The sequence below is a fragment of the Polypterus senegalus genome, chromosome 9, assembly GCF_016835505.1.
Source record: "Polypterus senegalus isolate Bchr_013 chromosome 9, ASM1683550v1, whole genome shotgun sequence".
Classification (NCBI taxonomy): Eukaryota; Metazoa; Chordata; class Cladistia; order Polypteriformes; family Polypteridae; genus Polypterus; species Polypterus senegalus.
The window spans coordinates 120,915,510-120,943,272 of record NC_053162.1 but is presented as its reverse complement, the minus strand read 5'-3'; positions in this window follow the sequence as shown (position 1 = coordinate 120,943,272).

The window sequence follows — 27,763 nt, the reverse complement described above, 5'->3', positions numbered from 1 at the left end:
AAAGGGGGCTTCCTTAACCACCTAATTGATGTCACTTCACTACCTGGCTATCAAGAGCTGGCTTTCAGAGGGTATGATGAAGGTAGTGAATCTGCTAACAAGGGGAACTACAGAGAATTTGCTGAAACATTACCCAAATATGATTCTGTCTTGGCCACACACTTCCAGTCATCTTCTGTGTTTTCTGGCATGTCCCATTCCATTCAAAATGATATGATTTCTGCTTTTGTAGCCCCTGCTGTTGATGAAATCAAAGATCAGGTTTAAGCTGCTCCCTTTTTTGCATGGCAAGTAGGTGAGGCAACCGACATTTCTTGTCATGCACAACTGTCTATCATAGTTCGATATGTCGATAGTACAGGTCAAGTCAGGAGCGATTTGTTGAATTTTTGGATGTTTAAGGAGGCAAGATGCCTAGTCTGTCTTTGATGTTTTAAATGAAAGCATGCAGGGCTAAAATTACAAAGAGAAATGTGTGGCTCAGACCTATGATGGCCCTGCTGCCATGGCTTTCTCACTGAATGGACATCTGGCTAAAGGTAATTTTTTTTTACAATGCTATGCACACAGACTGAACCTGGTGTTGTGTAAGGGGGTAAAATGCTTGTCTGAATCCCCAATGTTTTACATCTCTCTCTAAGTTTCTAAAAGTTTTTTTTTATAAGTCTATAGGGTGTTCAAGGTTGCTCAGAAACACTTCTACTCGGTGAAACTTTGCATCACAAATAGTGAGCACTGTGGCAAACAGCTATGATGGGCTTCTGCAGACTTTTGAAAAGATTATCGAGAATTAGACCATAGTAGATGAGGAAACACTCAGTGCTGCCACTGGCTTCTTAAGTTTCACTGTAGGATACTGAGTTTGTTTTCATATTGAACACATATATACAAATCTCAGAAAGTGATATGGTCTTATATTCAAATCATGACTTGCAGGGAAATAGGTGTAAGCTGTGATTTCTTGGTGTTTTTGAAAGATATGGAGTTGGACACTGCAGTGTCTTAACTATACAAGACATTAATGTGAAGAAAGAAAAATTTATAAAAAATAGAAACAACATTAGGCAATACTAAATAACAAAGAATAAGTAAGGTTAGATGGCAGGGAGGACAGAAAAAATGAAAAATAAAACTCCAAAGGGGTGCAGAAAAAAAAATCTGCAGGGGTTCCAAGGCCACAAGACAGCCCAGTGCCCACTGGGCATTCAACCTAATAAAATTGATCTCAATCAGTCCTCATGGTTTTCAGGCTTCTCGTGAAAGAATTAGGTGATGATGGCCATGTGGACATCTGGGGTACTGCTTCAGTCCATCAATGTAGGACTGTATGGTGCCTTGATTAGGTGGTGGCACAGATTGTCACCACAGAAAAATGGTCAAAGAACAGCAGAGAAAAGTAGGGATTAGTATGGATTGCGGAGCAATGACAAAAATGATAATTCAAGGCATATATATAGTTTATCAGGGTTGCTATAAAATGTAGCTATGAGAAAGCCATGTTAAAACAATGGGTTAAGCAGTTTTTTAAAGTGCTCCACTGTATTAGCCTGGCAAATTTATATCGGTAAGCTATTCCATATTTTAGGTACATAACAGCAGAAGGCTGCCTCACCACCTCTTTAAAGTTTAGCTCTTGGAATAATAAGAAGACACTTATTTGAAGATCTAAGGTTGAAATTTAGAGTGTAAGGTGAAAGGCATTCCAAATTATAGGTCGGAGTGAGATTATTTAAGGCTTTGTACACCACAAATAGTACTTTAAAGTCAGTTCTAAATGGCATGAGTAATAAAATCAAAATTTGAGAGATGTGCTTAGATTTTCTTTTCTTAGTTAAGATTCTCGCAGCCACATTCTGCACTAGTTTTTTTGGGTATTCCTAAAAGGAGTGTGTTACAGTAATCTAGTTGACTGAAAACAAAATCATGAACTAATTTTTCAGCATCTTGCAAGGTTATAAGGGATCTAACTTTTGCTATATTTGTTAAGTGAAAAAATGCTGTACTGGTAATGTGATTAATATGCGAATTAAAATGAAGGTCAGAGTCAATAATTACCTCTAAATTCTTTACCTCCATCTTGACTTTTAAGCCTAAAGGATGAAGTTTATTTCTAGTACTCTCACTTTATCCATTTTTGCCAATTACTAAGATTTATATTGTTTAGTTTAAGAAAATTACTACTCATCCACTCAGAAACACACTGAAAATTATTAGCCACACGTTTGTATCATACACTTTAAAGAGGTGCTAAGCTCTTCCATTTATATTAGCTGAAAAGTATTTTACAAATATCAGTGAAGTGCTGATCTGTTACTCTGTTTATCTTGGAAGTTACTGTGAGAACCCTTATCATTTAGTTCCTACCTCTCAGTATAGATGTGTCTCTTCTATTTGCATTTCCTGATTTCCCTATGCGTAACAACCACTTAGGAAACACCTAAGAATTAGGAGTAAGTGGGTGGAGAACACCTACAAAGTCATTGGCATGAAAGAACTGGGTTATACAAAAACATAATTTTCATATTTCCATTACCACAAACAACAGGGAAACTCTGAAATATTTCCACAATGTCTGAATCAAGACCCTAAGATGTACATTTGCATTAGTGAAGTGACTCTTCAGTGCTACCTCATTGAGTGTACCAACTGACCAGCAGTAATATTGTAACACATTAATTAAACTTTCACTCTAGTGTGTCATAGCTTGCATGCCTTATGAATTGCTTTTTTCAACAAGATGGTAATGTAAGCAATTGTCATGGTAGTGGTGAACTGCTTGGCTTTAAGTACAGTGTTTGCAATGATGAAGTCTTTTATTCATATTAAAAGCACCAACTCTAAAAAAAGAAGAATAACCTCAAAGTAAGGAAATACCATCTCACTCTGCTTCCCCCACGTGCAGGGTCCCTCTCTGATCTTTGATCTGTCATAAATGCCACTTTCAATATGTTCTATGAGGGCGCTGCAACTACGTAATATGTCTAACCTCAGAAGTGAAGCTTCTTCCTGTTGTTTGAGAATCAAAAGTAAAAACAACAGACCTTTCAGACTGAAAGATTGGTGTTATGAATACACGGTTTACAGGCTGCATAGAGTTAGTCAAGCTCTGGCTTTACTTAATTTGTATCTATTGTGTATGTATTTAGTCTCAAATGAGAGTTCTAAACACAGATTACCAGCTTATTTCACATCATTTAAATTAGGTCAGAGAGTTAAACAATACAGATAAGACATATGAATAACAGGAGGCCTTTTTGACCCATACGGAGTCATTTAACTAATGTCCATTTGGAGTCTTCATCTCTTAGTTGAGCAATTATGGTACCACAAGACCGCAAGAGAAGAGAAAACATGTATTAGTCTACCTAAAAAACCTTTAGGATTCCGTGTCCTAAAGATGAAGTCTCCTGTAGCTTGCACACAATCCAGAAGCCCAGACTAATGTTACAAACATTTGGTACTTCTTACTTTGTTAGTGAACTGTATATATTTACTACATTCATTTTATCAGGTTTTTAAGATGTTTTATGAGCTTTCTTAAGTGGCTGCCTAAATATCTTTGTAGACTGTAGGTTTGGGGAATATAATATTTATTTTTAGCTTTTGGGGTTCAAGTGGGGAATTAAGTTTGATTGTGAGATATGTTCTTGACAGTTACTGCAGGCAGTGGTGGTTTTTGATATGGGCGACATGGGCCGTTGCCCAGGGCGGCATCGTGGTGGGAGCGACATCATGGGCATTTTTTTGCGTGCGTCCATGTGTAGCCTGAGTCTGTGTGTGTGTTGCATAATATTTTGCAAAGACTGTTCCACCACTATAAATGCTGTGTATGCCAAATAACTTGTGTATACTAATGCAAATGTATGATCATAGAAATGCCTGAAGCTGAACCCCCTGAGGATGAGCCCCTGCCTACGGATCTTGCAAACTGGCCTTCAGATATCACTGACAGCATTTGAATACAGCTGGTTTGGAAAGGACCAAGTAAGGTAGCACCTGACTTTGTTTCCTCTAGAAATGAGGGTGATGGAAGAAGTTGCCATTATCAGTATTTTAAGAAAACACTAGTTAGCCGTGAAGAGATGCCTAGAAGCTGGCTAGTATATTCTGAGAAAAACAGCTGCCTTTTTTGCTTCTGCTGCAAGCTGTTTTCTAAAAGACACATCAATTTAACAAGTTCTGGACTGACAGATTGGAAGCATGCCAGTTCTCTTCTCACCTCACATGACAATAGTCCTGAACACCATAACTCCATGAAAGCATGGAAAGAACTGGTAGTGAGGATTAAAAAAGGTGAAACAACTGACAAACAAGAGATGGCACTTCTGCAGGCTGAGAAAATAAGATGTAGAGCGGTCTCTCGCAATCAGAAATTTAGCACTAAGGGGACACACAGAAACATTGTTTTCTCCATCAAATGGCAATTTTCTAAAAGAAGTTGAACTCATGGCAAGGTTTTTTCCCATAATGCAAGAGCACATTAATCGTGTCCAGAAAGTCCAGAAGTCACACCAGCTATCTCAGTCACCATGTACAAAACAAACTGATTTGTTGAGTAGCAAGATCACTTCAACAATGGTTGATGATATCAAGCTGGCAAAGTTTTTCTCCATAATTCTAGATTGCACTCCAGATATTAGCCACACTGAACAGCTGTCGGTTGTGATGCGGATTGTGTCATTACAAGAGAAGCCCCATATTAAGGAGTAGTTTATGGGTTTTTTGGAAGAATCCACAGGGAAACATTTTGCATCCATGATTTTAAACAGGCTGGAAGAGCTGAAAATTCCCTTTGAGGACTGCAGAGGTCAGTCATATGACAATGGGGCCAACATGAGGGGAAAAAACAAGTGCGTTCAAGCCAGGCTCCTGGAAAGGAATCCTAGAGCTTTCTTTTTTCCCTGTGGAGCTCATGCACTGAACTTGGTTGTGACAGATGCTACAAAGGGATCTATTGATGCCACAAGTTTCTTTGGGATTTTGCAAAAACTTTACAATTTGTTTTCAGCCTCCACTCAGAGATGGGCCATCCTTAAAAAACATGCTAACATTACACTGAAGATGTGGTCTGAAACAAGGTGGGAAAGTAAGATCAACAGAGTTGAGCTCCTGAGGTACCAAGCATCTGCAGTGAGAGAGGCTTTTATTGAGGTGAGAGACCACACCAAAGACTCAGTCATAAAGATTGAGGCCCAGTCTTTGTCTGAGAAGGTGTGATCATACAGATTTAGCATTTGTACAGTGGTGTGGTATGACATCCTGAACCAAACCCACCATGTGAGCAAGCTCATACAGTCTCCCAACATGCATGTGGATGTAGCGGTCAATCTCCTCAAAAAGACAGAGAGAGGTCTCTGCAACTACAGGGCAACAGGCTTTGCATCTGCACAAATGTCAGCCAAGGATATGTGTGAGGACATGAACATAGAGGCTGTTCTGCAACAGAAAAGACTGAGATCTACAAAGCGGCACTTCTCTTACGAATCATTTGATGAGCCATTGAGTGATGCCCTGAGGAAGCTGGAGGTGACCTTTTTTAATGTTGTTGTTGATGCTGCAGTGTCTTCCATCCAAGAGAGATTCACCACATTGGAAAATGTGGGAGAGAAATTTGGAGTACTGACACATTTTCCATATCTCTCAAATGATGACCTCACTGAACAGTGTAAGGCCCTCAGTGCTACTTTGCTTTTTCAGGACCAATCAGACTTGGATGCCAGAGTGCTTGGACAGGGGATTAAGAATTTGCCTGACTTACCGTCAAAATTTATGACCTCTATTGAGCTGCTGAACTTTGTGCATGACAGTGAACTCTCAGAAATATACCCAAATTTGTGGACTGCTCTGAGAATTGCAGTTACTCTACCTGTAACTGTGGCTTCAGCAGAGAGGAGCTTTTCAAAGCTAAAACTTGTGAAGACATATCTGAGGTCCAATATTTCTCAAGAGTGCCTCATTGGCCTTTCCATCATCAGCATCAATCATGCAATTGCTGACCAGATTTCATATGATGACATTATTGATGACTTTGCATCAAGGAGGGCAAGAAAGGTCCTGATTCAGATGACAATTATTTCATATCAGGGTGTGTTGTGCGAAGTGCAATCATGTTAATTGTGCAATTTAGGAATGGCTTATTTTAATTGTATCTGCCTTTTATACTTATTTAATATAATAAGTGTTATATGTATGTCTTATTTTGACTTATGTGTGTGCTTGTTTTATGTTTAAAGTTCTATTTCTTCCAATTTATATGTAAGTTATAATGTTTGTTTATATATATATATATATACAAACATGAGCATGGGGCGCCAGAGGGGGTGTTCACCCAGGGCACCAAACAGACTAGAACCGCCCCTGACTGCAGCTATAATCTTTCATGGATACATTTACCTGCTATTTTGAAAAGTAGAGGAGCAGTTTCATGGAGGGGCAGATTGGCAATCAGGAGAAACTGTATTATTACCTGATTGGCTGCCAGCTGCCATGAACCATTACATTGTCCATCCATCCATCCATCCATGCAGCCAATCTCAGCCAACACAGGGCGCAAGTCAGGAAACAAAACCCGGGCAGGGCATCAGCCCTACTCAGACCATTACATTGTATAATGTAAAAAATTAATTAAAAAAATAAATGACCCCGGTTTGCTTCCCGGGTCCTCCCCGTGTCTGCATGGGTTTCGTCAGGGTACTCTGGTTTCCTCCCACTGTCCAAAGACATGCAGGTTAGGTGCATTGGCGATTCTAAATTGTCCCTAGTGTGTGCTTGGTGTGTGGGTGTGTGTGTGGGTGTGCGCGCACACTGCCCAGGGTTTGTTTTCTGTCTTGCACCCTGTGTTGGCTGGGATTGGCTCCAGTAGACCCCCATAACCCTGTAGTTAGGATATAGCGGGTTGGATAATGGATGGATGGAAAAATATCAATTTAAATAACAAAGTGAATCTTTAATTTAATAAAAATACATATATTTATTAAAAGATAAATGTATTTACTCTTAAAGATAACAAGTATGTCTTTGTAGAAGTATTAAGTCAGCATATTGCTTCAAATTTAAAACTTTAGACAGCCAACAGAGAAATGTGGGACATAAAATAGAAAGGTTTGCATGGGAAGTCAGCTAAAAATGGAAAAAACATGCAATTAGAGGCATCTAAATGTGCAAAATAATCAATCTATTCACCCCAAAAGCCAGAATGTATGATGGTGGCAGTCCTAGGCAGCTGCAGCAGGTTCAAGTGCTAAGTGCAGACTGTGAGGATTCAAAGGAAATGTATAGTAAAATAATGAAAGATGAACAAGGCTCTGAATCTTCTTGCATTTCAGAACCTCGTCCAGTTGAGCCACTATCCATGCCAAACATCTTTTAGTGTACAGTTATACATAAGAAAATGGTTATCTTATTCCGAAGAGACACGTCTTCTTTGCTCTATATGTTTAGCATTTTCTGTGTGTGAAAATATATTTATCAATGGAATTAAGCAAGAGCATCTTGGAATGGAAAAGAATGAGAGAAGTAATGTACATAGAATTTGTGTGGATGTGTGGGGGTTTTCATAGTGCTCCAGCGCATTGTCGATATTATTATTAAAGGTATTAAAAAGTGAGAACTTTGTTAGAGACATATATGACACAGGTCTTACCGTATCTTTGTGTGCACCAAAAAAAAACAAAAAAAAAAAACTATGAAACTCAAATTTTCAGATCGGTTTTGGATTCCTTTCATGTGTGTTACTAAATCTGGTACAGACATACTGCATGCATCTTGAATGTGATCTGCATTTGAACACTTGACTCAGAATGTTCTGGAAATGTTGTACACTCCCCAGCTGATGTTATTTCACTACTTATGTGACTTTCATCATAAGTCAATGTTGAAAATCAAGACAGATGACAATGCCAAAGGATTGTGGGAAAATCAAGGTAAAACATCGGGAGGGTATATATAATAAGCTGTCACCAGCCAAAACAGCTAAATTGCTATGAGTTTTTCTAATGGAAATGGCATTACATAAGTGACATTAGCATTAGTAGTCAAACACCACCCTTGATATTTTTAAATTGTTAAATACCTATTTTCCATCCAAACTCTCAACATCCTGTTCCCACCAGCCCTTGGCTCCTTTTTGTGACCACAAATTTTTATGTTCAGATATGGCAGTGATAATTGTACTCAAAGCAACACACATGATCTTTTCTTTTCTTTTCTGTTTCTTTTCCTTGGGGATTACATTTGCTGATGTCCTGTGCTAAAAGCAACATGAAGTAAAGCAGCAGCCAGCATGCTGTTTATGTTGAGGGTCAATTAGGTACCTGTTTTACAAATTTGCTTTTATTCATTTTGGTGCATGTGATGCACATTTAAGATAGATATCCGTACATGCTCATGTTGGATATGGATTTATTTGAACAATCAAACCAAAAAGTTTATTTCACTTTTAGCTGCAGTGTGAACATGGCCTGCTGTGATAATACGGAAGATATTTCTGGAGTTAATATTGTTAGAAAAGTGTCTAAAGGATCATTTGGACTTGCTGTGATGAGTTATGTAGAGTTGTAAAATTTTGCGATCATGAGCACTATAGCATCTTTTTACTAGACTTTCATATTGTCATCATGTTCACCATGTTAAATATAGCATTTTTTATTTTTTGTATTGTTTTGTTGTAATACTTATTGGTGAAAACTATCTCACTGTGTGTACAAATTCAGTATGTGAAGTATGCATTAGCTCTTATTACATTATTTTTTATTCATGTTGACTGTTTCTGTATGTCACTGCTCACAGATTGATTGGAGTTGGTTATGTGCCATGTTCAGTGGTTTCATAGAATCCATATATTCCCAGTAAATTTCAGTGTCCTAATCTGACCCTAGTGCTATAAATTATTGCTTATCATCAAGCCTATGATATTTGTTCTTTTATATTATCATCATTATTTATATGTTTGTTATTTGTTAACATTATATAGTCACAGTTTTTTAATAGTCATTACAGAAGCCATGTTGTTCACATCATAGATTCCTTTTTCCAAGCATATGACTAGGCATTGATGCAACTTGCATGCAATTTAACTATGGTAGTGCAGGAAAACATGTCTGAGTTTTAGATTCTACTTAATGAAAATATCTGCTGTTACTGATAGTGAAGACTAAGAATTTTGAACAAGTGTAAGGACTTTTTCCAGCATTCTTTTGACTTTGATTTTAGTTCGGCATATTTGATTTTGATTATTGTTTTCTATTTAATTTTCCAGGTATTTATGGCCCAAATCAGTTCTTAGAAGTAGATTCCTGTGAAACCTTTCATAGATGTCAGTTCTAAATTTGTCTGGAAATCAAAAAAACGATGGTGTTCATGTGAAACATAATAAAACCAATGCCAAAAATATATATATATATATATTATTATGATTATTTTTTAATAACCCCACTCACTTTATATGTGGTATCACTGCAGAAAATACAATAAAGCAGGGATACTGTTATGAGCTTACCTGATGTATGATAATCATATATTCTAGTCTTCTTTAACCAGTAGTGCAGCTTAACAAAAGTCCCATCAGCCAATAGGGAATGGATGGGTATGTGCCCATTGAACTGCTGTATCATAAGTATAATCTTACAGCAATGCACTATTTTTGCTATATACAAGCTTGAAATGTTGCTAAAAGTACCTGGCCTACCTTCCCTTATCGTCCATCAATATTTGCAGTATTTCCAAAGTGATATTGCCCAGTTTCGATGAAGGACACTAGATTTTATCAAGAAATTTTAAGAATTTACCCTTGATGATCCCAGAAGATAACAGGAACGAGATCCATCAATTATTACTTCAGGTAAAGAACAAAGACTCCAGCCATAGATTAAATACATTGTTGACTATTACGTGCAAAGCATGTTATAATTCAGCTTAAAATTGTACGACATGCACATATACAGTATCTAGCTTTTTCCCTTAAACAAGAACAGCTTACCCAACCCCTCATTATCAAAACCTACTTAGCCCAGTTTCAGATTAGGAAAACCATAGCCGCCTATCCCAGCAGTATCTGATGCAGCATAGAAACACCCCTTTGTTGATCCATAATAGAACACATTCACTTATGTAGGACAGATTGACATTATACATTCTTTTACTACGGCTAGAACACAACTCCGGGCATAAAAGCCAGGTCCGGACAGTCTTATTACCAACTACAAAGACTCAGTCTCCATGGTAGGGCCTTTTTGCCAGAATGCAGCTTTGCACCTCACCTGATAAGATGATCGAAACAAGTCTTCATAATATCACAGGGACATCTCTCGTAGGTAATAGTTGGGCACCAAAGTTCGAACAAAGGTTTGAATGAACTGCATTGGACTATGTGTGACAGGTGTCTGGTCACACTTACAGGTAATCTAACTTAGACACCATTTAAATATCCGACTACGCCACCCAGTTTATTAAGAGACTGGGAACTCCTGAAATTTACCAATAATAGCACACAGTGTTCTTTAAATTGGGCGGTGAGTAAACACACAATGAAAGACACAACAGTAATATCAGGAAAAGCAACAGTAACTTCTATTACACTAGACAATAATAAGTACATGAAAAAGATAAATGAACATAGACAAAATCTAACAATATCAAGAATGAATTTCCTTTTTCTAAAAGGAAAACACACAGTCCACACTCTAAAAGTCCGTCAAAAACAGAATTGGAGGATACAACCTTTAGTGGTGCAGAGTCCAGTTTGTTCTCAGTGTTACCCCAACACTTAATCGTTCAACTGTCCATGGATGCACTCTGTTCACTGGACACTCGTTTCACAACAGAAATTTTGTCAAAATCGTGGAATCCCTGTCAGCGTGTCTTCGTTGTTCCTTTTTTTCCACTCTGGGCTCTTTGGGCTGCTGTGACGCCTCATTTCTCGTCTGCCAGCTTTGCTCGGTCCTTTCATGCGGCTTCCCTCTCTCGCTGGACTCACAACTGGCGTCTCCTTGTGGAGCTGTCTCTTCCTCCCTGGAAGTAAGTCTTGCTGTCCTTGTGCCTCCCGTTGTGCCAGCCAGGTACCCCAGTCTGCCAGTGAGCCTCTGTGGTCTCTGTGAGTCTTGGCAGCATTCTCAGTGGACTGTCCCTCTCCCATTGCCTTCTCCCGGCCAGGGATTAAATCTCCTTCAGTCCCTGCAATTATCAGTTCTGGACAATCAGGTTAAATAATGGCACATCTAAATTTCCTGGGTTTAACAAATAATGACAAACACAATTTAACAAAATGTATTGTTACCAACCATTAATGAGTACAGATCTGCTGTTTAGAATCCAATATTGTCAAACATGTTAATTGCCAAGTCAGGTAAATACAGACATCCTCCAAGGAAGGAGCAGTTCTGTTATCACAATTTGGTATTGTTTGTAATCTGAACCAGCCAAAAACTTCAAAGTGGTGACTCCTTTGCAATCCAGAAAATACCTACAATCTGCAGACAGCCTTTTAACTTCTCACTCCCACTGCCAACAATGGGTGCCTATGCCTGTTCATCTGCTGGGCTTTAAATGTAATATTTGCATGTTTCTTTTCCTAAGAGAGAAATGGAATGACTCAGTGTACAAAAAATGTCTCCCTCTGACATATGTGTTTTCCCCACCCTAAAAGAACTGAGGGCAGTCTCTTGCTTTAATTTGCAAGTGACCCTATCTTTTAGGGAACATCCCACAAAACATAAGGCATGCAATAATGGCATGAATGTACGTAAATAAATTCAAAGAATAACACAAATCATAAACAAAAGCAAAGGTTTCAGAATTAAACAAGAGAGATATAAAAAACGCATTTGTGGAGGACACCCTGGCTGAATTACAACACTAGAAGCCCAGATATTTGGTCTATATCTTACTGGAAGGATAGTAGAATGGGAAGACCTCTGTCTGTGAAATTTAGACAGGTGGTTACAACCTCACAACCATTCACCTGAAAGGAGGAAACAGCTCCTGAGGACAACTTTGACTCTGGTCACAATGTGACAACCGGCCACCCATGAAAGAGTGCTACAGTGGCACACCCAGAAATTATGTATGAATCAACGAGGGCAGAAATTTTTTTGTCAACAAAAGTAATAAAACACCTATGTCAATGTTTTTACTGGGTCAGTGTCATCATAATATGGAAGACATCTGTTGGCTGTTGTGCCTTCTGCACTGTGAAGAATAGACCTCTCCAGAGAACTCATCGTGTCCCTCCAGCAATAACAAGTAGGGACAGCAATGGAGTGGCTGCATGTGGATGTACTGGGTTCAGGCTCACAATCCACCCATGGCAACTGGTAGTAGTCAACTATTATGTACAATGTCCAGAAGACTACCTAAAACCAGACAAGGAGGTGAAGGCAGTGGCAGAAGCTCTTACTGAGGGATGATTAGTGGGTTTGGTGTACTGATGGAGCTACAGATCAAAAGAAGCTTTCCAACCTGTGTGCACAAAACTTGGTATATGAAAAACCTGTTCCACGCCACTTCCGCCATCAAAGTGATGGACTAGCAGAATGGTTTGTGTGCAACTCAGCTGGCATTAGTTACAGAATAAATTCAACAAAACTGCAACAATTTCTTTTATCTATGATAGCAGTTATATCTGCAATGCAGGAATCGACATGCACTTGTAATGTTGGGTCATGAACTGCTTACTCTAGCAACTCTAATATTTGGTTTTCCGTCACAGCACACAACACACAACCCAGCCTAAAATATACTCAACTTCTACAGGAAAGAATAAAAATTGGCCTTGAGTTTGCCTGGACACAGTTACAGGAAGCTGAGTGGGTATGCAAAAAGCATTATCACTTGTGGGTACAGGGACATTACAGTACATCTATGCTGGCAATCACGTCTAGGTACATAAGAGGAAGAAATGGCAGTGGTCACCAACAATGAACAGTTCTTGGTGGGTCAGTGCCAGATGCTGGATTAAGTGGCTGAGTAGTTTACTGTTTTTTTTTGTTTTGTTTTTTTTTTACACTAGGATCGACTAGCATCATACAGGAATAGGACTGACTTTCTGCAGCAGATGAGGAGACAGATCTACACCAGGCTGCTACCAACCCAAACCAGACAAAACATGCAGCAGTTAATAATATCCCCAAAGCTGCTGCACCAGACTAGGAGAAAGATCTGGACTAGTCGGCTGCAAATGATTCCTGCACAGGGGCAGAAGCTCCACAAAGGCCAAAGTGCCAGACATCCGTGCCAACCCAGTTTGAAGATTTTGTGTTTCCCCTGGGGATGAAAGTTTAAGGAGGGATAAAAGTCTGCACAGGTTGTGGATCAATACATGACAAAGCAGCATAAAAGGAGCTGCACTGAACAAAGTAGCAGATCAGACTAGGAAAGTAAAAGAAAACTCAAAGTGTGGTCTGAGAGCTGAAGACAGAAATCTCCCTGAGGAAACTCTGGACTTTATTAACCATCTCTCAAGGTCGACAGTGGGATTTATTCAGTGTTCTTGTCATAAAGACCTACCAAATGGTCATTTTAAGGGTCTTTTAACATCTGATGGTGTATGTGTGTCAGCCCTTCTTCCACCATGCCTCCAGTTGTTACAACATATACACTCAGTAAGACCAGCTTTTGTCCCTTTTCTTTCTAGTTTTATGGTCTGGTTATACAATGCCTAAAAAAAACACATTGGCTTAAACAGTAATAAAGAAACTTGTTCACTCACTCTAAAAACTGACAAACCAAAGCTGACCACAAGCAGTACAGTTTTCATGCATACAAAGCTTGACAAACCTCATTATTACTAATCTCCACTTCACTGCAGACCAAACTACAGTAATTAAAACAATAATTCAGGCTGCAAAACAAAGAAAATTCTGTCCCTTTTCTTAATGGAGCCCTCAAAAATCACATACATACACAAATATATATTTATTAGTATAAATTAGCCTGGTATGAATGAGTCTGGCTGTCCTTTTGAATATGCCTAGTTATAGACTGTAATGTTATAATCAGGTTTTATCAAGTGCCTGAAGGAACCAGTTAATCCACTAAGTCTAAAACTAAACCTGCTGCACTGAATTAACATGTTGAATTTGCCAAGAAAAAAGCTGTCTATCAGAGAATTCCAGTAAATCTAATATAGCAGAAGCATAATTTTTTCAGAGCGCAAGTGGGGGCTGTCTGAAGAGAGAAGATCAACAGTAAGAGTCATTCTCTCCACACACCCACACACTGAGACCACCGTAAAAGGTGTTGTACAGTACATCTCAGTCTTTCCATAATGTCAATGCATCATAAATGTACCTAGCCCACTTTTACAAGGTACACTCAAAACAATTCAGCTAGGTACATTGATGTAATTTCATACATGCTGTTTCCCATTCTTAACCATATTTACCAAGCCAGATTTGTTATAACTATTTTTGACATTACCATACCCAAGAAGTGACAAAGTGCATCTATAATTTTGTCCATTTAATGCCTCTACATTTCTTGAGTTCTGCCAGGTTCATACTAAATTAAGCTGTTGATTGCCAACTTTTTCTTTAAAACTGACAGTTCTTATAAAACAAAGTATTTACTTTCACTTTTGAATAAATTAGATTATTGATTGTTCTTTGTCTGAAGAACCTGTCAGTGGTGACTCTGTACTGTTCAACAATAAAAAATCATTATGATGCACCATCATAGTGTAACGACTGGCATGATGCAGAAAGGTTTGAGCCACTAATATTTTATTTTTTGCTCATCATTGTTAAGTATGTTCTCGACATATGGTAATCAAACAAAACCTTTGTCAGGGATGCCAGGGGCAACAACCCGGCCGGGACGCCTTGAGGGACCGGAAGAGGGTCTACGCCCACCCTGGATCACGTGGGGGCCGCCATCCTGGTTGCTTTGGGGCCACGGGTAGAGGGCTTGGAAGCCCAACCATGAACGGAACCCGTCGTCACCGACAGGGGGCGCCCCAATGCCTTGGGGACCCTGGACCTCAGCACTTCCACCACACCAGGAAGTGCTGGGGGAAGAGGAGCAGGGACACCCGGAGAGCTTCCGGGAGAACAGCCGGCACTTCCGCCACACTGGGGCGTGTCCAGGGAGGAATGCCGGGAAACACCTGGAGCTCATCCGGGAAGAAATAAAAGGGGCCGTCTCCCTTCATTCGGGGCTGGAGTCGGGTGGAAGCAGGACAAAGCAGGAGAGAGAGTGGAGGTGACCCGAAGAGGAAGGCATTATGTGGCCAGGACTGTGTTTGGGGTTCGTGTGTGCACTAGGACTTGTAAATAATAGTTTGTAAATAAACGTGTGGTGGTGATGAACAACATGTCTGCCTGTCTGTGTCCGGGCCGCATTCACACCTTAAAAACACACAAATTGTAAATTAAGAAAAATGTACTTATATTGTATAAAAATAACAAAATGGTTACATACAGCAACATGTCAGCATTGAGAATTTGATAGACTTCTTCAGACAGGCTCAGTACAGCTGGAGCGCAATTGGCATTCCACTAATATAGTCAAACAGTATATGAGTGATTATGGGCTTTGTGATGCATGGCGATCTTTTTATCCCAGCCGTAGAGTATACTTTTTTCTCACATGTTCATCACTCTCACTCACGTTTGGACTATTTTCTAGTCAGCAGCTCATTATTGGCTGACATTTCAGACACTGAGATACACCCTATAGTTGTTAGCGATCATGCTCCAGTTTCTTTAACTCTGTTAAATAAGAAAACAATCTCATCAAGTAAAAACTGGAGGTTTAATATGTCACTGCTTAGAGACGAAGGTTTTGTGGAATATTATAAAAAAGAGTGGGCTTTATATTTAGAACACAATGACATTCCTGGAACATCAGCATCTGTTCTCTGGGAGGCAGGGAAAGCAGTGATGAGAGGTAAAATAATTTCCTTCTCATCACATAAGAAAAAAATAGAAAACAAATGTATTCAGGAATTAGAAGAAATCATTAAGTCTCTAGAGGCATCCCCAGAAGAAGAATTACAAAACAAATTGCGTAAAAGTAAACTAGAACTTAAAGGAATTATTGACAAAAACACAATTTTTAGCACAAAGACTACGAATAGAAAACTTTGAACACGGTAATAAATCAGGCAAGTTTTTAGCCAACCAGTTAAAAATAAACAAAGAGAAAACTGCCATATCTGCTGTTAAAGACTCAACTGGGAATATAGTATATGACCCTGAAAGAATAAACAACACTTTCAGAGATTTTTACAAAACCTTGTACTCACCACAGATTAACCCATCAGATAATGAGATCAATGAGTTTCTAGACAGGATAATACTTCCTAAATTATCAGATAGCCAAGCTACAGTCCTGGACTCGCCATTAACATCAGATGAGCTTCAGGAAGCTCTTAACTCCATGCCTAATAGGAAGGCTCCAGGTCCAGATGGGTTTCCAGCAGAGTTCTACAAAGAATTCTGGATCATTCTGGCTCCAACATTCTTCAGAATGATGAGTGAAATAGAAGAAAATGGTAGACTACAGCCAAACATGAATTCAGCCAACATTAGTCTCCTGTTAAAACCAGGCAAAGATCCTATATTTCCTACCAGCTATCGCCCAATTTCTCTTATTAATGTTGACCTGAAAATAATTTGTAAAGCCCTTGCAAAAAGATTAGAGAAGGTAACCCCTTTCATAATACATCCAGACCAAACTGGTTTCATTAAGGGGAGACATTCATCCACAAATTCACGTAGATTACTCAACTTAATAGACTTTTCTTATAGCAGAAACATGGAAACCAGTATATTATCTCTCGATGCAGAAAAGGCTTTTGATAGAGTTAACTGGAAGTTCTTATTTGCAACTTTACATAAATTTGGTTTTGGAAACTTCTTCATAAACTGGTTAAAAATTTATACAGTTCACCAACAGCATGCGTCAGGACAAATGACCAAACATCAGATAGCTTCTGTCTTCAGAGGGGACCAGGCAGGGATGCCCTCTCCCCTCGCTATTTGCTATCTTTATTGAACCACTAGCAGCAGCAATCAGGCAAACTACAGTTATTAAAGGCATAAAGTGTAAGAACATAGAACATAAAATCAGTCTTTATGCAGATGACGTGTTACTTTATCTTCAGAATTCTCAATCCTCTCTCTCCCAGGCAATTGAACTAATAAACTCCTTTTCAAGAGTTTCAGATTATTCAATAAACTGGTTAAAATCCACAGTTCTTCCAATTAATTTCTCTTTTGTCAATTCCCTTAATACACAATTGGAATCAGGGAATATTACATACCTGGGCATTCATGTCTCTCCCAGGCTGGCAGATCTAACTAAACTAAACTACATCCCACTATTAAAGAAAGTGGAAGATGATCTTGCTAGATGGAAATCCTTACCGATATCACTTATGGGGAGGGTTGCCACAATTAAAATGATGGTTTTACCAAGAATCAATTACTTATTTTCTATGATCCCAAACAAGCCATCATCTGATTGGTTTAGATCCCTGGACTCCTCCATCACTAAATTCCTTTGGAAGGATAAACCTCCACGAATTAGCTTAAAAACACTACAGAAGACCAAAGATAGAGGAGGGTTGGATCTACCCAACTTCTATCATTATTTCTTAACCAACAGGCTCCAATATATACCAAGATGGTTGCAACATAACCCGCTGGATGAGTCCTGGTTAGATGTAGAACAGACACTTTGCAATACTATAGAGCTTTCGGACCTACCGTTTATTAGCTCAAAAATAAGAAAGCATGAAAGCTTTAAAAGTATTAATATCAGTACCTCACTGACAGCATGGTGGGAATATCTAAAAATGACGAGTCTTCACTAATTCCATGCAGACGCACACCCATCTGGAATAATCCTGACATATTGCAAAACAATAAAATGATGAACCTCCCATACTGGAAAAGTAAAGGAATTCTATACATGGAACACATAGTTGAAGGATTGGATTTCATTCCATTTAACAGAATAGTCTCCCAATTTGGGATAGACAAGAATAGATTTTAGAATATCTCCAAATTAAATCAGTAGTTAAAGAAAAATTTAAGCTTAAAAGTAGAATTACAAACACCATCAAGGGTATTAGACTTCTGTAATCTCAAACACCCCAAATTACTGTCTAAAGTATATAAAACATTGACCAAAATAGATGATACAATAGCAATTCCTATAGGCAAATGGGAGGAGGGTCTATTAGTTAGCTTTGATCAGACTTTCTGGTCCCAAACTGTTTAAAAACTTTTAAAACGATCAGAAACCCCAATTTACAACTAATTCAATACAAAATTCTACACAGAGTACACTATACAGGTCATCGGATGTTCAGGATGGGATTTGTGCCATCTGACACCTGCACACACTGCACAGACAACATTCCTGACAGTTATATCCACGCACTGTGGTCATGTCCACCTGTTCAGGGATTCTGGTATAGAGTATGTGAAGACCTGTCAAAGTGTCTGAAATGTGATATCCCAACTTCCCCCTCATTTTGCTTGCTGGGGAACCTAGAGGATGTCCCGATTGAAACAAATTTGGTTCACGTGGTTCTCACTGCCATATGCATCGCTAAGAAAACTATCCTCATAAACTGGAAAAACAAAGATAATCTTTGCATTAACCAGTATAGAAATCTTTTATTGGATCATATTACACTTGAGACAGCCTCTGCCTCCACTTCAAATCAATCTCTCTGGGCTCCTTTGATCGGTTCCATCACATAGCGATGATGGAGGGTCATTGATATGTCCTGCGGGATGCTGTGGTTGATGTGGTGGAGAGTCTGAGCTTGGAGTATCTGGAGGATCCCTGGGGTGGGTTCACTAGGGGGTCTTGGGCTGGGGGCTGCTGCCCGTCTCTGGTGGTGCTTGGGTTGCCTCGGGGGGGGGGCTTTTGGTGGTTGTTTGTGGGGCCTTGGGGGTCTTGACGGTGGCTGCGGTCGCTGCCTGGTGGCTGCAATGCCCCTGGGTTGGTCTGGGTGGGGCCTGGTGGCTTGGGGTATGGGGCGGCCGTCCCGGATGGGGATATGGGTGGGGCCTTGGGGATTGGGTCCTGGCATGTACGCTGCCGGGAAGAGGGCCGGAACATGCGGCAGTTCCACCATGGGGGAGGGGGATGTCCGGGAGGGGGAGGATCCAGCTTTACCTGGGTGTCTTATGTCTTACTTAATCTGAATGTTGAGTAAATGTGGGGATGGGAGTAAATATTCTGCTGGGGTGGTGTGGGTTGGTGGCCTCAGACTCCGTGGGGCTCTGTGATGCTGCTGATTTGGGCCATGGCTAGATGGGCTGGGGCCTCCATGAGTGCCTATTGGGGCCAGTAGGGGAGCTGGCTCCCTGGAGGGCTCAGGCCCCTCAGCCGTTCCTCCCCATCCTCAGACATTTCCCTCCTCCTGCTCCTTCACATCATCACACAAACATGCACATAGGGCCTTGGGGTGTGGGTAAGTCAGGGGGTGCGGGTATGGATCCCATTTCCGAAGTCCTGTGGCAGCCTACACCCCAATTTTATTTGCACATTAAACACTTCCACAAACAACATTCCACACAAATGCACACTTAGGGCCTTGGGAGTGGCACACTCAACGGCATCCGGTGGGGAAATTTCAGCCTCACTCCAGTGCCGGTGTCCACTTCCAATTTTAAACTGCACCTAGTCACGGAGGGTTTTGGGGGGAAGTGGGGCTGTGTGTTGGCATCAGCTGGTGTAGGCCACATGGTGCCGGCACTGCCCGCCCCCCCCAACCACAAAATGCACCTTATCAACACACACCAACATTACATTAGAGCAGGCGGAGGGAGACTAGAGGTCTTATTACACCTCTGTTCTCAGTTAGCTGCCGGGGCTGGAGGCTAGGAGTGGGAGCTGGCCGTCTGCCTGTGGTCTGGAGTGGTGGGTTGTTTTGCTCTGCTTGGACGGGGTGCCTGCTCACTATTACCCCAGCGGAACGGGCTAACTCTGGCGTCCAGGAATGGCTGTACCTCAGGTACGGCAGCACCGGGACCAGAGTTAGTAGGGTGTGTATGGGGAGTGTGAATGGGTGTCTGGCGTACATCCTTGTAAGTCTTGGGTTGTATGTGTATGTGAGAGCATGAGGGAGGGAGTGTATGACTGTGTTTGTGTGTGACTGTATATGTCAGGTGGGGTTTTGGACTCCTCCCCTCTCCTGGGACATCTGGCAATACTACAACATCTTTGCCTACCCTCCCCTGCCACATTTTTCTGTCTGGTCGCTCCCGGTGGCTGCCTGGTGGGGTCTGGGTCCCTGGGCTCTGTTGGGTCCTCGGCGGGTGGGTGTCGCCCTTGGGTCCCGGGCTGCTGGGTTCCAGGCCCGCCGACTCGGGGTGGCGGCTGCGGGCGGCCTGGGGCTTGCCGTTGATATCTCCCGGGACTCTGCCGGCTGCTGGTTGTGGCCCCCCGGGGTGATCCTCTGCGCCTCTCGAGGGGGGGTTGGGGCTTCTCTGGTGACGGTCTCCCTGGGGTCTCCGCGCTCTGGGGTGACCTCTGGATCTCTGGGCTTGGAACTCCCTCCATCTTCCGCACGTTTTGGGGGCAGGTCTGTGGCCCTTCACACTCACCATTGGATGCTCCTATAGAGGAACCTTACACATACAAGCGTGCGTACGCACACAGGTGCTCACTTGGTGCTTTCATAAGTATGACTTGGACTTCTTCAGCACATGACCTAAGGCTGTGGTTGGCCCTAAATGCCTTAGTAATTATTACTGTGTGATTGTCAGCAAACATTTTTAATTTAATACATTTTTCCATTTCTGGCACCGCATCCGAGTGGCAGCCTTTCCAGCAGCTCTGTATATGACTTTATCTTTTTACCTTTTTATCTCTATTTTTCTCTGTTTCACTGATCACTTCTACCACTTTCTTTTATGTGGAATTGCTCCCTGGACACTTTTTACTATTTTACTATTTGACATGGATTTTTACACTCCGAGAATCGCCTATTCAAGTAGTCAGCTTAAAGCACTGAGAAGAAATGCTTATGCCAGTGTGGTTCCTTATTTACCTGACGAGGTAAGAAGACGATATCAGGGCAGCTGAGCCGGCGCAAAGATTAAAAATAAGATTAAATCGAGACAACTTGAGAGAAAATGGTGTTATAAACCGTCGGTGCCTTCTGTGATCCTGGGAAATGTAAACTCACTACCAAATAAGATCGACGAACTGGCTGTGCTGGTGAAAAATGTCAGAACCTACAGAGAATGCAGCTTGCTGTGTTTTAGTGAAACGTGGCTAACGTCTATCATCTCAGATGCTAACGTGGAGCTACCCGGGTTTAGCACAGTTAGAGTGGACAGAGACGCAAGTACCTGCGGAAAGAAGAAAGGAGGAGGACTCGCTCTCTATGTCAATACAAAGTGGTGCAACTCAGGACATGTAAACGTTAAAATCTCCACTTGCTGCAGGGACATCGAACTGTTGGCCGTAAGTCTGCGCCCCTATTACTTTCCCAGAGAGTTTGGACAGGTGATTGCGGTTATTGTTTACATCCCCTCAAGCGAACGCGGAGATGGCGAGTGACATCATCCATTCCGCAGTTGCTAAGTTACAAACGCAGCACCCTGAGGCACTTGTGCTAATCGCTGGAGACTTTAACCATGTAACGCTGGACAAAACATTACCTGCCTTCTCCCAGTATGTGGATTGTAACACTCGGGGAAACAGGACTATCGACCTACTGTATGCAAACGTTAAAGACGCATACAGCGCCACCCGCTGCCTGCGCTTGGGAAAGCAGATCATAACCTGGTTCTGCTTCAGCCTCAATACAAACCAAGAGTGAGGGCGCTACCTACAACTACACGCTCATTCAGGAAGTGGTCCCCTGAGGCAGAGCAGGCTCTGAGAGACTGCTTTGGAACTACAGACTGGGATATATTGCTTTGGTCACATAGTGAGAACATTGAAGAGGCTGTTGAATGCACAACTGATTACATCAACTTCTGTATGGACATTATAGGTCCAGTAAGAACAGTATGCTGCTATGCTAACAACAAGCCATGGGTTACAAGTGACATCAAGGGCCTTTTGAACCAGAAGAAAAGGGCTTTTAAAGGTGGTGATAAGCATGAGCTCAAGTGTGTGCAGAAGGAACTCCGAGTCCAGCTCAGGGCGGCGAAAGAGCAGTACAGGAGAAAGCTGGAGCAGAAGTTGCAGAACAACAGCATGAAGGAAGTGTGGGATGGGATGAAGATTATCACTGGCTGCAGCTCGAGCGGGTGCCGCCATCGAGACAGACGTGCAGAGAGCAAGCCAAATGAACAACTTCTTTAATAGGTTTGATCACAGTAAACAACTCTCACCTCGGAGTACTGCATCCTCCAACCATCCTTCTGCTGATACCAGCGTAAGTGAGACATCCCCACCCACAATTACAGCAGCCCAGGGGCCTCATGTATAAACGGTGCGTACGCACAGAAATGTTGCGTAAGAACTTTTCCACGTTCAAATCGCGATGTATAAAACCTACACTTGGCGTAAAGCCACGCACTTTTCCACGGTACCTCATGCCTTGTCGTACGCAAGTTCTCCGCTCGGTTTTGCAAACTGGCGGCACCCAGCGTCAAAGCAATGCTACTGTTCCTGTGTGATTACTCATTATTTTCATGACGCGGCTTTATAAATACACTGAAACTAACCGCATATTGTTTATTAGTGTAATGCATCTGATTGTAATTAACTCGTAACAATATAATGGTCCAGGGAACAGCCATAGTACAGTATTCCAAATACCATAACTGCTTTAGCGTTGTTACTCTCACTGCACCTACTTCTTCTTCTTCTTCTTTCAGCTCCTCCCGTTAGGAGTTGCCACAGCGGATCATCTTTTTCCATATTACTGTCACTGCACGACTCGGAGTATTTATATCACTGTATCTGAGTGTGAATCACAGCAGCTGATCGGAAAGAGAATTATCTGTATACAGCTTTAAGTACACGCTGTGTCAGCCACTGCAAAACGTTTTAAAGCCTTTCCTGTACGGACCTCGCGGTTCAGAAACAGTTTAATCCCAAGAACTTTAAATGCACTCAATCAATTGCTCCTTGTAGAACTGTTTGTATTTATAAGTACAATCACCCCACTGTAAACTTGCACTACAGTTATAATATCTCACAACCTGGGCCACTTTATAAAGCGCGTATTTACATATGATGACGATATCATTTTTAAGGTGAAATGCAGCAAAATATGTTTGTTAAATTATACACATAAAACTTTAACTTCATTTAAATAATCTATATTCTTCACTGGGAGTGTCGTGAAGGATAGAATAATTAAACATGTACTACGAAGATATTTCAATGTTCCTTAAACGTTTTGAAGAATCGGCACTAAGCTTACAGATGGCTTAACGTCTATTACAGAGCTGATTGTGTGGCAATCGGTTACTTGGGGAAAGAAAAGCAAGGACTGCAGTGACGGCTACGCCAATATATATTGAATATAAAACAGAAAGAGAAAATAACAACACAGCTAAAAATGCAGCGACACATTTCGACAAAAGATAAATGCTTGTCATGAGCACGAGGCTCATGAAACACATGTTTAATAATGTGCTTTAGCTCCTATCATCATGAAAATGACATCACGTATACATCTCAGTATTTTAGTTATTCAGAGAGCTGTAATATCACGAATGTAATGGACTCTGTGTCCAGATGGAGGAAGAGAGCCAGTTTAAGAAGCAAGTAGTGATTCACACACATAGAGCACATACGAGTAGAAGATCAAATACAAAACAAAGCATTTAACGTGCTACTTTAATTACGATGTGATTTGAGAAACTGGTTAATTAAACGATTTTAAGATGAAGTTTATAATGTTCTACTAAATGACAAAATAAACTACGTGATTAAAGTGGAAATGTCGAGATTGAAGTTGACATTTCGTTCTTTTCCCCACTGTGTGCCTTTTTTCTCTGTACCTAATAAACTTTCATATGACACTCAGACAGTGGGCTTACAACTCTTCTTTTCACGGCAACTTTGATATGTGACTTCTTTTTTATTTCCGGCACTGTGCGATTTTGTGAATGTGAGCTTTCAAGTTTCTCCAACACGCTATGTCACTCGATCAACTTCATTTTGTTGATTATACCACGGTTTATTTGAACAAATAGTATGTTTTTCCTTTGCCTCCACTTGGTATTCGCTGAAATTCTTATATTTTCCCCGTGCTTTTCCCATTGTCTTTTCACAGAAGGCGCTTAAGGGCGATTTATATTGATTTGCATATTCAAATAGGCGTAATTCTGGGAGGATTTGGGGCGTTACAAAATGCGCGTGCACGAGTGTTAGTTTTCACGCTGATCGGGATTTATGTAACGGAAGGAGGTGGAAGTTGGAGTACGCACAGATTCCTGCATCTGGATTTTTCTGTGCATAAGCACATTTCGGCTTTTGTGCTTACACCATGTTATAGTGCGAGTTCTACGCACGGCGTTATACATGAGGCCCCAGGTGAGCAGAGAGCTGAAAAGACTTTGTGCCAGCAAAGCAGCGGGTCCAGATGGTGTATCGCCACGATTGTTGAAGGCCTGTGCGTTGGAACTGGGGAGTCCTCTACAGCGCATCTTCAACCTGAGCCTGGAACAGGGGAGAGTCCCAAGGCTTTGGAAAACATCTTGTATCACTCCTGTTCCAAAGGTATCACGTCCTAGTGAGCTGAATGACTTTCGGCCTGTTTCTCTGACATCACATCTGATGAAGACCATGGAGCGGCTGCTGCTTCACCACCTGAGGCCACAGGTCCGCCACGCCCTCGACCCTCTGCAGTTCGCATACCAGGAGAAGGTGGGAGCGGAGGATGCCATCATCTATATGCTACACCGATCCCTCTCCCACCTGGACAGAGGCAGTGGTGCTGTAAGAATTATGTTTTTGGACTTCTCTAGCGCCTTCAACACCATCCAACCTCTGCTCCTTAGAGACAAGCTGACTGAGATGGGAGTAGACTCACACCTGGTGGCATGGATTGTGGACTATCTTACAGACAGACCTCAATATGTGCGTCTTGGGAACTGCAGGTCTGACATTGTGTTCAGCAATACAGGGGCGCCGCAGGGGACTGTACTTTCTCCGGTCCTGTTCAATCGATATACACCAGACTTCCAATATGACTCGGAGTCCTGTCACGTGCAAAAGTTCGCTGATGACACTGCTATTGTGGGCTGCATCAGGAGTGGACAGGAGGAGGAGTACAGAAAGTTAATCAAAGACTTTGTTAAATGGTGCGACTCAAACCACTTACACCTTAACACCAGCAAGACCAAGGAGCTGGTGGTGGATTTTAGGAGGCCCAGGCCCCTCATGGACCCTGTGATCATCAGAGGTGACTGTGTGCAGAGGGTGCAGACCTTTAAATATCTGGGAGTGCAGCTGGATGACAAATTGGACTGGACTGCCAATACTGATGCTCTATGTAAGAAAGGTCAGACCAGACTATACTTTCTGAGAAGGTTGGCATCCTTCAACATCTGCAGTAAGATGCTGCAGATGTTCTACCAGACGGTTGTGGTGAGTGCCCTCTTCTACGCGGTGGTGTGCTGGGGTGGCAGCATAAAGATGAAAGACGCCTCACGCCTGGACAAACTTGTTAAGAAGGCAGGCTTTATTGTAGGATTAAAGTTGGACAGTTTAACATCTGTGGCAGAGCGACGGGCATTAAGCAAATTCCTGTCAATCATGAATAATCCACTGCATTTACTGAACAGTGTCATTTCCAGGCAGAGGAGTAGCTTCAGTGACAAAAGTCTGTTCTTTTGTGTGTCCCCCCCTCTCTTTCTGCAGGTCTAGAAGCGGATTCTGGTTCATTTATTGTTTATTCTATACGAAAACCCCCCTTACCCCTTTACCTCCATCTCTTCCTTTTCTCTCTTCTTTTTCTTTCACTTTTGTCTCCGTGTCCGGTTTGAATCTTAAAAACATCTGAAAATATTTCTAATAAAGTTTTGGTATCAGGCATGACGTTAGCAGAAGCTGTAATGCTCCACCTGAGAGAAAAACTGTAAGGCTTGTCACCAGCATTCAGACATCAATTCTGATTGCTTCACAGACGAACAGGACACGGTAAAAAAAAAAAAGAAAAAAAAAAGAGAATTTGATAGACTCAGGATGTGTAAAGACCTCAATCTGGCCACAGAAACTCTACCTGGTGAGAGGCTATTGTAGCATCCATTCACACTCAGCATACCAAGGAAGTAAAATGTATATAAAAATGTCTTCTGTATTAAAAAAAATAAACAACCTGAAGTGATCAAAACTGAAAGACCTCAAACGCAGAATAAAACAAGAATATCTAATGCCTCTCTGGGCCTTTGGAAAATAGGCATTTAGTTTTTTCCTGTCTCTACCCTCTTATCAAGTACACAGAAGTACCCCCAGTTATGATTGGTATTCATTGTTATTGTTTTACACATTTTTCTGAACCAGCTTTGCTCTGCTTTTAATGCAAATGAAGTTTTTTTTGTTCAAGTGTGATATTTTTTTTTCTTCCTGGAGTGTTGTGGGATGGCTCGGTGGCGCAGTGGCAGCTCTGCTGCCCCACAGTTAGAAGACCCGGGTTTGCTTCCCAGGTTCTCCCTGTGTGGAGTTTGCATGTCTGTGTGGGTTTCTTCTTGGTACTCTGGTTTCCTCCCACAGTCTAAAGACATGCATGTTAGGTGGATTGGCGATTCTACATTGTCCCTAGTGTGTTCTGCGGGTGGTTGGCAGGATTGGTTCCTGCCTTGCACCCTGTGATGGCTGGGATTGGCTCCAGCACAACCCTGTGTTTGGGTTGGAAAATGGATGGAGTGTTGTTTTCACAAAGTTATACATTTTTTGCTTCTTTTTCCAACATCATAGTTATTTTCTTGCTCATTTTGAGAAACATTTGGTATGATGCATCACTTAGAGTTGTGTGGTGCTTACGTCATCACCATGACAGAATAACATGTGCCATGCACATCGTGGTCACCCAAGTCTGATAAATCAAAAGAAATCTCTGTTGTTTGAAATCATATTAGTGTTAAATACTTCATTAGATTAGATTAGATTAAATTAGATAACACTTTATTAATCTTAAATAGGCAAATTTGCATACGACAGCAAAAACATTAAAAACATAGGTACAGACTCACAAGACAGATAATACAATCAATCAATAGATAATTAAATTAATAAATAAATAAACAAACAAACATACAAATGAATTAATTAATAAATTAATTAAAAGTCTGCAGAAATTGCAAAATGAACATAAAGAGTATAAGCATTTAGTTTTTTATACCAGGAGGATGTCACCTGATAGCAGCAGGTAGAAAAGATCACCTGGAGGAACAAGCATGTGTGCAAAAGTTCTCCAAGAGACTGTAGATGGAGGGAATTTTTCATGATGGCATCCAGTTTTGCCACCATTATGTTTTCCACAACAGCTTCCATTGTGTCCAGGGTTAGTCCTGTGATGGAGCAGGTTTTCCTCATAAATTTGTTCAGGCATTCTGTGTCTTTTGACCTTAAGTTGGTTTCCTCAGGAGACCACAGCTTAGCACATTACACTGGCTACTATAGACTGGTAGAACATTTCCAGCATCTTGCCTATGTTTCCTAATGAAGCACAGTCTCTTCTGGCTGTTCTTGTACTGTGCCACTGTGTTGTGATGAGTTCAGTTTGCTATTTAACACTTACCAGAGCCTACGAGAAAACTCGTAAATCCGGCCCAACTGAAATCAGTTCGCACCTCTCCGTCAGCATCTTTTGTCTTGTAAATGTGCCGATTAA